The sequence below is a fragment of the Tachypleus tridentatus genome, chromosome 1, assembly GCF_004210375.1.
Source record: "Tachypleus tridentatus isolate NWPU-2018 chromosome 1, ASM421037v1, whole genome shotgun sequence".
Classification (NCBI taxonomy): domain Eukaryota; kingdom Metazoa; phylum Arthropoda; class Merostomata; order Xiphosura; family Limulidae; genus Tachypleus; species Tachypleus tridentatus.
Genome location: NC_134825.1, coordinates 54,136,287 through 54,149,206, shown reverse-complemented (window position 1 = coordinate 54,149,206; position 12,920 = coordinate 54,136,287). Strand labels below are relative to the sequence as shown.

General features: G+C 34.8%; 1 protein-coding gene across 3 annotated transcripts in view; it reads right to left on the bottom strand.

Annotated features, from left to right (window-relative positions):
• The window catches only part of LOC143249009 (CD109 antigen-like), a 147,508-nt gene that overhangs the window by 115,694 nt on the left and 18,894 nt on the right, over positions 1-12,920 (bottom strand). For all 3 annotated transcript variants that reach the window (XM_076498168.1, XM_076498179.1, XM_076498190.1), the window contains exon 2: positions 234-295. The gene's annotated coding sequence lies outside the window, so the exon portion shown is untranslated. The remainder of the gene's footprint in view (positions 1-233; positions 296-12,920) is intronic.

Below are 12,920 nucleotides of genomic sequence, written 5' to 3'. Positions count from 1 at the left end.
ACCATTGCTTTGAATAAGTATACATGTATATTCATACAAGTGAGATAGAAAATTATGAAATACGTTATCGCTTCTCAGACTCCTTTATAGTTCATATTTTTTGTACGAAAATGTTAACTGTTACAACTCAACCATTGACTCTACAAATAAAAATAATCCAATATCAAATTTAGGAACAGAAAAAAGCAAAATAATATATTAAGAGTTTCGAAAAAATCAACAATGACACTTACTTTTCCTCTATATAGACTGCTGCGTTGACACATCTAACACAACACTAGTGCCTCGTGTTGAACTATACAGAAACAAGAAACATAATAGTGAAAAAATAAGTTCAAAAAGTAAGTAATCTTATCGTGAAGAAGTCACGCACAATGTTATTGGTAATACATCAAGTAATTCCCTCACAAGTATCTGAAACTCAAATGACTATTATGTACGTCTATGAACGATATATGTCGTTGAGATGTATACTAAGGCAATTACATTGTTTTACGTCACTAAATATAAAAAGATAACTTCTAACAACTTGAAACCGCAGTCAAACTATCCTAAGCAATTACTACTGCACGTGGAAGGGTCAATGCTTAAATGGTATAGGCGTGGGTGAGTGTAGAGATATCATAACATAATAGTAAATACAAATATCGTGAAACAATATCCCTGGAAACTGTACGGGGGATCTCAAGAGTTGGACTCATTTCGTGTTTTTGTGGAATTTATGTATTTAAGTGTGCATGAACGAAAATCGTGCACGCCACACACCTGGCTTCCAGCTTCTCAGCACGTAGGAATCATTAGTGGTGCCATCTGGAAGATTATGCTTCCTGCAGTGTTTATTCAATACTTGCATACTCTCAATTCCTGGTACAACCAAAATTTTTCAGTTTACATGTTTCACCAAACTAACCAATTTCCTTTTAAAATTTTATTTATCAACACAAATACCAGGTTGTTACATCAAAAAGACATGTTAAAAATTTAATTTGGAATGAGTTCTTGGCCTGTGACATAGATTGTTTAATGTAAACCCGAAGAATGATTTGATTTGATTTTGAATTTCGCACAAAGCTACACTAGGGCTATCTGCGCTGGACGTCCCTAATGTAGTAGTGTAAAACTAGAAGGAAGGCAGCTAGTCATCGCCATCCACTGCCAAACTACTCTGTACTAACGAATAGTGGGATTGCCCATTACATTATAACGCCCCCTTCAGATTACGAGTCAAGAGCCTCAACCACCTGGCCATGCCGGACCACCGAAGAAAGGACTATGGCAGTGCAATAATTAAAAACTGATTTTTAGAGTTATAAACCTTTATACTTGTCGTTATGTGTGGGAGCTGCAGAACAGAAGGGACTGCATCTCTGTGGTTTAGCGCTGTTGTATTTCGTTGAAATAATTTTGTAGTTTAAAATCTTTGAATTAAAGAATAAACCTTTCTTGGTTTTTAATGTATTAAAGTTTTATAGATTGTTGGAAGACACGTTAATGTGATCAAACACTGTTTATTTATAGGTTGAAACTGTACTACAATTACTATGGGCAGTACAAGTACAATCTGTCTCAAGCTTTGTTTGTTTGTTTGTTTGGAAATTTCGCACAAAGCTACTCGAGGGCTATCTGTGCTAGCCGTCCCTAATTTTGCAGTGTAAGACTAGAGGGAAGGCAGCTAGTCATCACCACCCACCGCCAACTCTTGGGCTACTCTTTTACCAACGAATAGTGGGATTGACCGTAACATTATACACCCCACGGCTGGGAGGGCGAGCATGTTTAGCGCGACGCGGGCGCGAACCCGCGACCCTGGGATTACGAGTCGCACGCCTTACGCGGTAGGCCATGCCGGGCCCTGTCTCAAGCTGCTTGTAGTTGAAACAATCCACAAGTACAATTTGTCTCAAGCTGTTTGTAGTGGAAATAACCCACTGAAGAGAAAACTCTCTAATAACTTTTAGTCTTTATTTTATCTATTGCTCTCTACGATTTATTACGTAGATCGATACAAATTAACAGCAGGTTGTTCTGATACATAGAAACAAGTAACAGTATTAGTTTATATTTTACCCAGGCCTTCCTCACATCTTCTGAAACCACAAGACCTACAATTATAATTTTTTTTTTTTGTCCTCGATGGCTCAGTGGTGAGTTGTGGTTTAAACGCTGAAACCAGATTTCTATTACTGTGGTAAGCAGAGCAAAGATTGTGTAGCTTTGTGTTTAATGTTTAAGAGCAAACAAACAAAGTTTCGTCCCTAACTCTGAACAACTAACCAGCCAATCAGCTGAATACTATACAGCCCACCATACAAGTCCATTCTTCTTTATTGTTGGTAGATATAGTGGTGCCGATAAATCTAAACATGGCTTGAAATGTATGAATTTATATTTACTTGCGACAATCTCCTTCCTGCCTTTTTATTAGACAAATACGGTTTCGTTATATGCAAGTTTTTTGTTTTGTTTTTTCACTTTTGTTAGTTATTAAACACAAATCTTCAAAATGAACTATCTGCACTGTACTCACTAGGGGCAATGAAACTCGATTTGTAGTGTTATAAGTTCAGAGACTTTCCGCTGAACCACTGGGAACTAAATATTTCACGAAGTAAATGAATAGATACACGTCACCTTTAGATAAAAAAAGGAAACAGGTTATTACTTGAGCTATCTTCTCTTTTTCTTTCACTTTTAGTTGTCCCTTTTTGAAGATATAACTTCAACTATAAGATTCTATTTTATGAGTTAAAGTTCACTTGATAAACTACCTCCATTTTATAGAATACACGTGGTCATCTAGAAAACATATTCTTTTGAAACACATTTTGATATCTTGAGTTGTCGTTGAGTTTATTTGTTATTTTTTAACTGTTTCTGACAGATCCAGATTTTAAGTCATCTTTTCCACAGTTCAAATCTGATCGTTTCAACGGTTTACATTACATGGTCAGCTGTGTAATCAAGTGAAAATAAAAAACAAAGATAACGTAACGCATTTCAAATCACTACTTTTTTAAGTCCACGTACCGTTTAAAAATGATATATACTGTCGCCAGACATCGTATTTTTCTACAGAAACACACAATAGTCCAGTTTTTAGACAAGAAACAGTTTTATACTTTCAGATTACAATTCTTTGTCAGCAGTAAAATTTTTCGATTCCAGCAATAAAATGGTTGTGGATAAAACACACGATCAAGTGCCAAAAAATAGTGACATTGTTTTCAGCAATTTTATAAAATTTTATCAACAATTTTATAAAAGTTTCCCAGTTTGAGTAACACTTGTTTGAACATTTTAAGCTGTCCTCTCAGTAAGTCATCCAAAATAAACCACCTATAGAAAGAAAACATTATTTGCTACCTGCTTTTATTTATCTTTGAATAATTATAACACGGATTTCCCAGTTTGACGCTATATTTGGAAATTGTTTAAACTCAGAATTACCAATAGGAATTGTTTGTTTGTTTGTTTTGTTGGATTTCTCTCAAAGAACCTCAAAACCAACTGTAATGACAATGAACTTAAGGTAAAAGTGACCAAATGATACCGACTTTCGTAAACAGTAACCAATTCCAAAACAGTGTTTCTAAAATGAAACCGCCACTTTAATCATGTGCACAGTATTAAGCAAAGTTCAAGTGTACGTTTTGTTAAGCACCTTCATTAAAAGTTTTTTAACATGAAACTAAATTATTATTGTTCCATCATTATATCTTACAGGTTTATTTATACACTGTGTTTAAACAGTATGACATTAGTAACTTTAGTTCTCGAAGACTAATGATAACTTTGTTGTTGTTTTTTCATTTACGTTTAACACTTACGGCAAAGTTACAAAAGCGATTTGCCACCGTCGCTAATTTTAGCCAAGTGATCAGAGGAATCTGACTCACAACCTGAGGGATCGCTGGTTTGAATACTCGTCTCACCAAATATGCTTGTCCTTGTAGCCATAAGGACATTATATATAATATGACGACCAATCACAATATTCGTTGGTAAATGAGTAGCCAAAGAATTAGCGGTGGGTGATGATAGCGTTCCTCTAGTCTTTTACTGCTAATTTAGGACGGCTAACGTAGATAACCCTCGTATAGCTTTGCGAGAAATTCACCCCACACTAATTTTGAACCACTGACCAGAAGAAAGCTAGTCAGTCAGATACACCCACTATCCTTGCTAAAACGTTGTATATCATTCTTATGGCGCACACACAACTTAACGTGCAAGATGTGTAATGTGTATATTGGAATCCGACTCGTTAGCTCCGAAATCTAGAACTCTATCACAAATCCGTTTTCTTACATTCAAATTTCAACCTCTATTTAACGAAATATAACTAGTTACTTTAATATAAGCTGTTAAAGTATAAACGTTATTCAAATACTATATTCTCTAAAACTATTAATGCCTTATTTGATTTCAAACTATAGTACTCACAAAACGGCAAATTTGAATTTGGTAAAGGAATGGCGTGTAGTTCCAACAGAAGAACAAAAAATGAGACAATTAAAAAGAAGTGAAAAGTTCTGTAATAACCAAACAATAAAATGTATAAGTAAAACAATGGTTTTTAAGTAGAGAGATAAAGTGTTCAAAGTTTTGTTGTTATAAATATATTGTAAAGTTTTACTGAACCAGAACTGATAGTAACTTGTATCGCGTGTACTAACCTATAAAACTAGAAGTAGGCTAAAGATTTCTGAGAGGTGATAAAACTACAAAACTTTACTAGGATTCAAGCTTGAAGTAAATTAACATGAAATTGGATCAAGACTGTTATTATAAGAAATAATTAGATAACTATACTGGAATAATGCATTAAAATATTCTACAAGAACCAGTGCAAAGAATGATTAGTTCAAACTAGAAAGCTCTGTTTTGACTATGGGTTCAGATATTGAACTAGATGTAAGGTGAAAATTTTTAAATCAAGAAATGAAAGTTACTGAACTGTACTGGAGTTCTAGGACAAAATAATGAAGTAATCATAGCCACGAATGTTGAAATAAGTAAATATACAAAACTATATTAGGATCATAGGTTGACACATTGAATTAGAAATCTATCTAGACCGCTGAGATCATTACAATCTATCCCCCCGCTGGTACAGCGGTAAATCTACAGATTTACAACGCTAAAAGCAGGGATTCGATTCCCGTTGGTGTGCTCAACAGCTAGCCCCATGTGGTTTTGCTAGTAAAAAACACACACACGCTCGTTAAAATCTACAAAACTGTGTTGGTGTATTAGCTAAAACAGCTACTAATTTTACACTTGTATAAATATTTTGAAGTATATATGTAGTTACCAAAATGTATATATATATATATTAATTTTATCCAGTTCCTCATGTAGTAATCACAATCTTGAGTTTCAAGATAAAATATCTGTAGAGACGTTTTACGAAGCTAACTTCTTTAAACATTCAGAAACCTGTAGATACTGGTTTGGATTGTCACACGTGGACATGGAGTTGAAGAATGTGTTGTTGTTGCTTTTTTTTAATTTCGCGCAAAGCTACTCGAAGGCTATCTGCACTAGCCGTTCCTAATTTAACAGTGTAAGACTAGAGAGAAGGCAGCTAGTCATCACCACCCACCGCCAACTGTTGGGCTACTCTTTTACCGACGAATAGTGGGATTGACCGTAAAGTTATAACGACCCCAAGGCTGAAAGGGCGAGCATGTTTAGTGCAACGGGGATTCGAACTCGCGACCCTCAGATTACGAGTCGAACGCCTAACACACTTGGCCATGCCGGGCCCACTAAAGAATATGATATAATGACTTCTCGAATGTCACACTAAGACTTTTACAAGCAGGATATTAACCCAAGTTCTCTTACTTTCATCCATCTTGTTATAAAGACATATTAAGTTGCTCTCTCCACTATAGCAACCAGCGAATTAAAACATTTTTTTAAACTTTATCAATGTATAATACAGTGAACTTCAATTATACGTGGCGGTAATATATTATATAACTGGCCTGGCATGGACTGGTGATAAGTTGCTATCGGTTCGTAATCTGAGGCTCGCGGGTTCGAATTGCCATCACACCAGACATGTTGACCTTTTCAGCCATGGGGGTGTTTTATATATATTTGATGGTCAATTCCACTATTGTTGGTAGAAGAGTTGGAGGTTGGTGGTGATAACTAGCTAACTGCCTTCTCTCTAGTCCTACACTGCTAAATTAGGGACGGCTAGCGCAGATAGCTCTCGTGTAGCTTCGCGCGAAATTCCAAAAACAAACAAACAAACAAATTATATAATTAAACACTACATCCTCTATCTAGTTCTTTAGGGATTTTCATGAATTAGAGGTGTATAATAAATGTATTCCAACCACACTATATTCGCCAAATCCAGTGTTGACAACAAGTCTCGCTCAATCTAGAGCTCTTAACGCTGGTTGAGATAAAAAAAAAAAAAAAGACGGAACGCTATTTATATTTATATAATGCAGAATAACCAGTTATATTTATATAATGCACTTGTTACAACAAGTATAATTAATTATAATCATGCTTCGCCAGCCTGTGTAAGGAGTTCAAATTATAGCAGATAAAACACTAACATAACACGAACAATGAACTCTGTATTGGAGATTTATTCATTAATTTTGAATCCTTGCAGTTAAGTCAGTTGATCTGAACACATTTCACAAGACTTTTCCTTAATATAACAAACGAGACAACTTGAAAGTGGCCAGTTTTCATTGTGACAAAGCAACCAACATAGTGTAGCCATGTTGAATAATACATAGCATCGTTCATCTAACATTTGCTTATATTAGTTACTTTTGATAACTTAGTTATTTATTTCCTTAACTATTGCAAACATAAAAATGTTGCTAATAACGTTGTTGTTGCTGTTTTGAATTAAGCACAAAGCTACACAATTGTCTATCTGTGCTCTGCCCACCACGGGCATGGAAACCCGGATTTTAGCGTTGTAAGTCCGCAGACATATCGCTGAGCCACTGGGGGGGCGTTACTAATAATGATAAAATGATTTATGAGCACAAGGACTCTCACACTTCACATTTGTCACATTTTGAAGTGGTTGTTTTATTTAATTGTTAGGATGATCTGTTGTTTTTAAGTTTTAGAGTAAGTCTCTCCGTATCTTTTGTTAAACCTAGTTTTATAACTAGATAAGCTAAAGTGTTTGCCAAGCCACGAGTGAAATACCAAGAACCACAACATATGTTAATAACCATTTATTTCACATTCTACCTCTTATGTTCACCAAAAATATCTGTAACCTTGGAATGCAATATTTAACCGTTGAATCTGTAACCTTGGAATGTAATATTTAACCATTGAATCTGTAATTTTGGAATGCAATATTTAACCGCTGATATAAAGGAACAAATTGTGTACAAAATTTGGTTTTCTGCTGAGAAGTTTGTATGTTCTAGTGATATAACATAACGGACTGTAGTTTTTATTCTAGTGATATAACATAACGGACTGTAGTTTTTATTCTAGTGATATAACATAACGGACTGTAGTTTTTTTTCTAGTGATATAACATAACGGACTGTAGTTTTATTCTAGTGATATAACATAACGGACTGTAGTTTTTATTCTAGTGATATAACATAACGGACTGTAGTTTTTTTTCTAGTGATATAACATAACGGACTGTAGTTTTATAGTGATATAACATAACGGACTGTAGTTTTTTTCTAGTGATATAACATAACGGACTGTAGTTTTTTTAGTGATATAACTAGTGATATAACATAACGGACTGTAGTTTTTTCTTGATATAACTAGTGAGTGATAACATAACGGACTGTAGTTTTTTTCTAGTGATATAACATAACGTTTTTTTTTTTCTAGTGATATAACTAGTGATATAACATAACGGACTGTAGTTTTTTTTCTAGTGATATAACATAACGGACTGTAGTTTTTATTCTAGTGATATAACATAACGGACTGTAGTTTTTTTCTAGTGATATAACATAACGGACTGTAGTTTTTTTCTAGTGATATAACATAACGGACTGTAGTTTTTTTTCTAGTGATATAACATAACAGACTGTAGTTTTTTTCTAGTTGTAGTTTTTTCTAGTGATATAACTAGTGATATAACATAACAGACTGTAGTTTTTTTTCTAGTGATATAACATAACAGACTGTAGTTTTTTTTCTAGTGATATAACATAACAGACTTTGTTTTCTTGATTTCCTAAATTACTTACTTTTCTGATCGAAAAGAAGTTATTTATCTATGACTCATATATTATATTCCTGTCTCAACTCAGACGGCTCGGCATGGTCTAGTGGTTAAGACACTCAATTCGTTATTTGAGAGTTACAGCTTTGAATCCTTGTCACACCAAACATACTCGCCCTTTCAGCGGTGGAGGGGGCGTTATAATGTTTCGATCAATCCCTCTATTCGTTGGTAAAAGAGTAACCCAAGAGTTGGCGGTGGGTGATGATGAGCAGTCGCTTTCTCTCTAGTCTTACACTGCTAAATTAGGGACGGCTAGTGCAGCTAGCCCTCGTGTAGCTTTTCGCGAAATTCAAAACACAAATAAACTCAGACCCTCTCTCAGCGGGATCAGGGGTAAGTGTGAAGGCTTATAACGCTAAAAACCTGTGGCAGACACAGCACAGATAGTCCATTAAGTAACTTTGTTCTTAAAAACAATCTCAACCCAAATACCTTTGAGAATATCTCCAATGGAAGGGAAAAAACAATAGCATGTAAAACGATTTACACTAGCACTCTTAGATATAATGTGTTAAAATAAACGAAACAACATAAAAAACGCGTAACCGAAAAAAAAGCACTTCAAAACACAGTATGCGGTAAAAGAATAAAATCGATAACATTAATTAGGAAAGGACTAATGATCAAAGATAAAAACATTTCCAACTATCCAGGAAAAATCCTTCTACTGTAGCTGTACTTTATTTTTTTCTTTGTGAAGATAGTTTCTCGTCAGATGACTTAAGACTAAGTGTATCACAAAAAAAATTTACTTGGAGCTAGATCTTTTCCAAATTAAGCAAGTATCTGTCAAAACTGGAACTGTTTTACAACGTATTAGGCCTAACTGATTGAAGTATAACAGCAAATAAAGTGCCTCTGATCATCTGATTGGGTCACATTAAGGGAATAAAAAGAAAAGTAATGGGAAAGTTATAAAGGAAGAACAAGTTATAATATGACAATCTAACATAGACTTCCTATACTTTAACATACGTTGTGTATAAGTGAAAGCAACGACATCTGGTGGAAGCTTGTGAGTAATAAGAGATATCTCTCTGGTGGAAGTTCACGAGTAACTCCATCAAAATCATGTTTCAGCAACAAGGAATGTGGTTTCTTCCAATCAGTCGTCATTTAGAATGTCTACAACAACGTTGTTCCCTTGTGGTTGCAGTTTTCTTTGTCAGTTACCGGATTTACTGGTTTGCTGGGATGTAATGGTGAGAAATATTTACATTACTATGACTAATCGTATGTAGTAATTTATGTTAATTTATTGTATGTTTTGAAAAATTCATGTGAGATGTACTAAATATGTAGGTAAGTGAAAAGTAAAAAAAAAAAAAAAAAATTCTATTTGTCATTTCCTACACCTTTAAAAAGGTATTGAACTTACACTAAACTTTGTGTGCATGACTCAAAAAAATATTGAATACCACACACATGTAGGTAGATTTATCTATCTATTTATATATTTATGTTAGTCTTTATAAATGCTAAAAACTGCGTTTCGATGCCCGTAATAGATACAACACAGTTAGTCCATTGTGTAGTTTTGCTCAGCAACAAAGCAAGTCTTTACCAAAATATTTGAATATGTACGTACGCATATACATATATATACTGTGCTTATATGAACCATCAAAACTTACTGACGTATTCAATATAGCTCAACGTTACGTCAGCATGTTAGGGTTTTATGATTTTAACTTGGCGCTCACTTGTGAATAGTATGGTTACAAATAATAACCCCACATAAACCCCAATTGACCACATGCCTGAAAAGTCTTTCATGCTCCTCTGAAAAATGTGTTTGTGTTTCTGATCAGCTTGAACATGTTCTTGAATCCGACATCTACGTACAGTGTATGAGAGGTTTGTCAAGGTTTGTAGTCTGAAAAGTGACCTCACCTTCTTTCACAGACGCCTGTTACGATGGAAACTGTGTTTTAGTCACTCACCATATTTCACTAACACGAATTACGAGAGTTCATAATCGTACCTATCAGCCCAAGTACAACGAACAACACAGGAATTAGTTCAAAAGCAGGAATTGACAGGAACGTCTTGATGTTAATAGCGTGATTAACCACCAGGAGGGTTAAACCTGAATTTTGATGGAAGTTAAAGAGGGAGGGTTAACCTCTTTTCGTAATTATGCCTAACACATGTATTTTTATTTAAACTACATCAGAAATTTCTACGAATATAAATTAACTACTAGAAAATGTATACGTTTGTCGTTACTGTGTCAAATACGGGTAGAAAACCTGCTTTTTCTTTTTAAGTTGTAAATTTTCACTTCCTGCTACTTCGCTAGGGGGCTATATAAATAGGTAGCATTTTTGCGTGTGTCTTTTCTTACAGTTTGTCTTCATATCTTTGTGCTCTTTCCAAAAATATACATATTTATTGGTTTTGTGCAAAGATACTTGAGGACTGTCTGCGCTAGCCGTTCTTAATTTTGAAATGATAGACGGAATGAGGCTACTTAATATCATCCACCGCCATCTCTTGGACTACTTTCTTTACCAACGATAGTGGAATTGTCTGTCACATTATAACGCATCCACAAATAAAAGGCGAGTATGTTCGGAAACGGGACTCGATCCTGCAACCTGAAGGATTGCATATCGAGCCATGTCCGAGAAGTAGACGTAAAATATTAAATAATTACGACGACGCATTGAGATCGGTATTCGGCAACTTTACGGAATTTGTTGTCTATTTTGTCTTTCACCATCATTCAAACACAAAAACATTATCCTATATAGATTTTCAGCAAAAAGCTTTCTGCAGAAAAGAAAAAAACAACAAGAATAAAAAGCAACAAGTAATATATACATATTCTATCAGTACAATGCTTCAGTTGTTACGTTCGATCACCATATTCATGCATTTTTCAAGATCCGGCATGGCTAAGTGGTTAAGACACTCGACTCGTAATCTGAGGGTTGCGGGTTCGAATCCTCGTCACACCAAATATGCTCGCCCTTTCAGCCGTGAGGGCGTTATAATGTGACAGTCAATCCCACTATTCGTTGGTAAAAGAGTAGCCCAAGAGTTGGCGGTGGGTGGTGATGACTAGCTGCCTTCCCTCTAGTCTTACACTACTAAATTAGGGATGGCTAGTGCAGGTAGACTTTGTGTGGCTTTGCGCGAAATTCAAAACCAAAAAGAGACAAAAACCTTTCGAAAAATGTGTTATATTATCTAAAACAACAGTATTTATACTAAGAGTAAGAATTGGTTTAAGAATTACACTCATTACTTAGCATTAGTTGTAAGCGGGATTATCAGGAGCTTCGAATGCTTTTAACTTATCTTCTATTGAGCACACATGTGTAATGCGTGCTTCACGTTTCTTCTGGATAGTCTATTTCTTAGATTTATTTCATTATGATTCGTCCTCTATGTGTGTGACGTAGCGGTTCGTCTGAAGGCTTATAAATCTAAAAACCGGATTTAATTTCGAATTTAGATAACAGAGCACAGTTAGTCCACTATGTAGTTTTGTGCTTAACAAAAATAAACAAGTATTTCATCACAAACAATAATTCTACATTGCTGTTGTTTTATAAAAGACTTCATTAGACGTCATGCTAAGTAATTGTTAGCGTGTGTACAAGGTATTGTGAAACAAGGGATAAATGTGATACACTTGTTTCTGCTTTCTTTGTTGTTACCATTGGTAAAGTTATTTATCTTATAAAACTTGATGACTTAATTTATAACCAAAGGGGTAATTAAACCCTACAAATCTTACACTTAACTGTCTAATCTCACTATTTTTCTGTCTTAAACAAACATACATACATATGGATATGTTCTGTCGGCGGATTTTATTTAACCAACTCGTGAGTTATAAATTCGGCCACTAGAAGGCCCGGCTGATAACCCTCAATTTAGCATGCAAGATTTTATTATGTGTAAGTCATGTATACACAAACTGAAATGTAAAGGGGTCACAGAAAAAAAATGTTTATAATATATCGAAAGTATGTTTGATGTTGTTTTTCGTTTTATTTTATTTTTAATGGTACAGAAGTGGCAAAATAAAGTTAATAAAGACAGCGGTGACAGGAGAAAGAAAATAGACTGTCCATAAGAACAGACAGCAGATCGTAAACCACCTGTATGAGTTCATGCACGTGCGTCTGACAGATGAATAGACTGAAGAGGCCACACACATACACCTTCAATCTCTTATCATCTTTAAAGACAATAAGTATGTTTGCTCAGGTAAAGAGTGTAACAGTACACAAACACTTGTACCAAACGTTAAATATAATATTGAATTATTTTATTTCGTACAAATAACACAAATCTATAAAGAACAACCTTTTGTGACACTTTCAAAACAATTCATACTCTACTGTTAAAATATTAAGATAATCTGCGTTTGGTAAAGGAATGGTTTGTTTGTTTTTTGAATTTCGCGCAAAGCTACACGAGGGCTATCTGCAGTAGCCGTCTGTAATTTTGCAGTGTAAGACTAGAGAGAAGACAGCTAGTCATCACCACCCACCGCCAACTCTTGTGCTATTCTTTTAACAAAGAATAGTGAGATTGACCGTTACATTACAACACTCCTACAGCTGAAAGAGCAAGAATGTTTGGTGTGAGAGGGATGTAAAGCAGTGGAATATCATATCCATGAGTTTATATATTTTATATT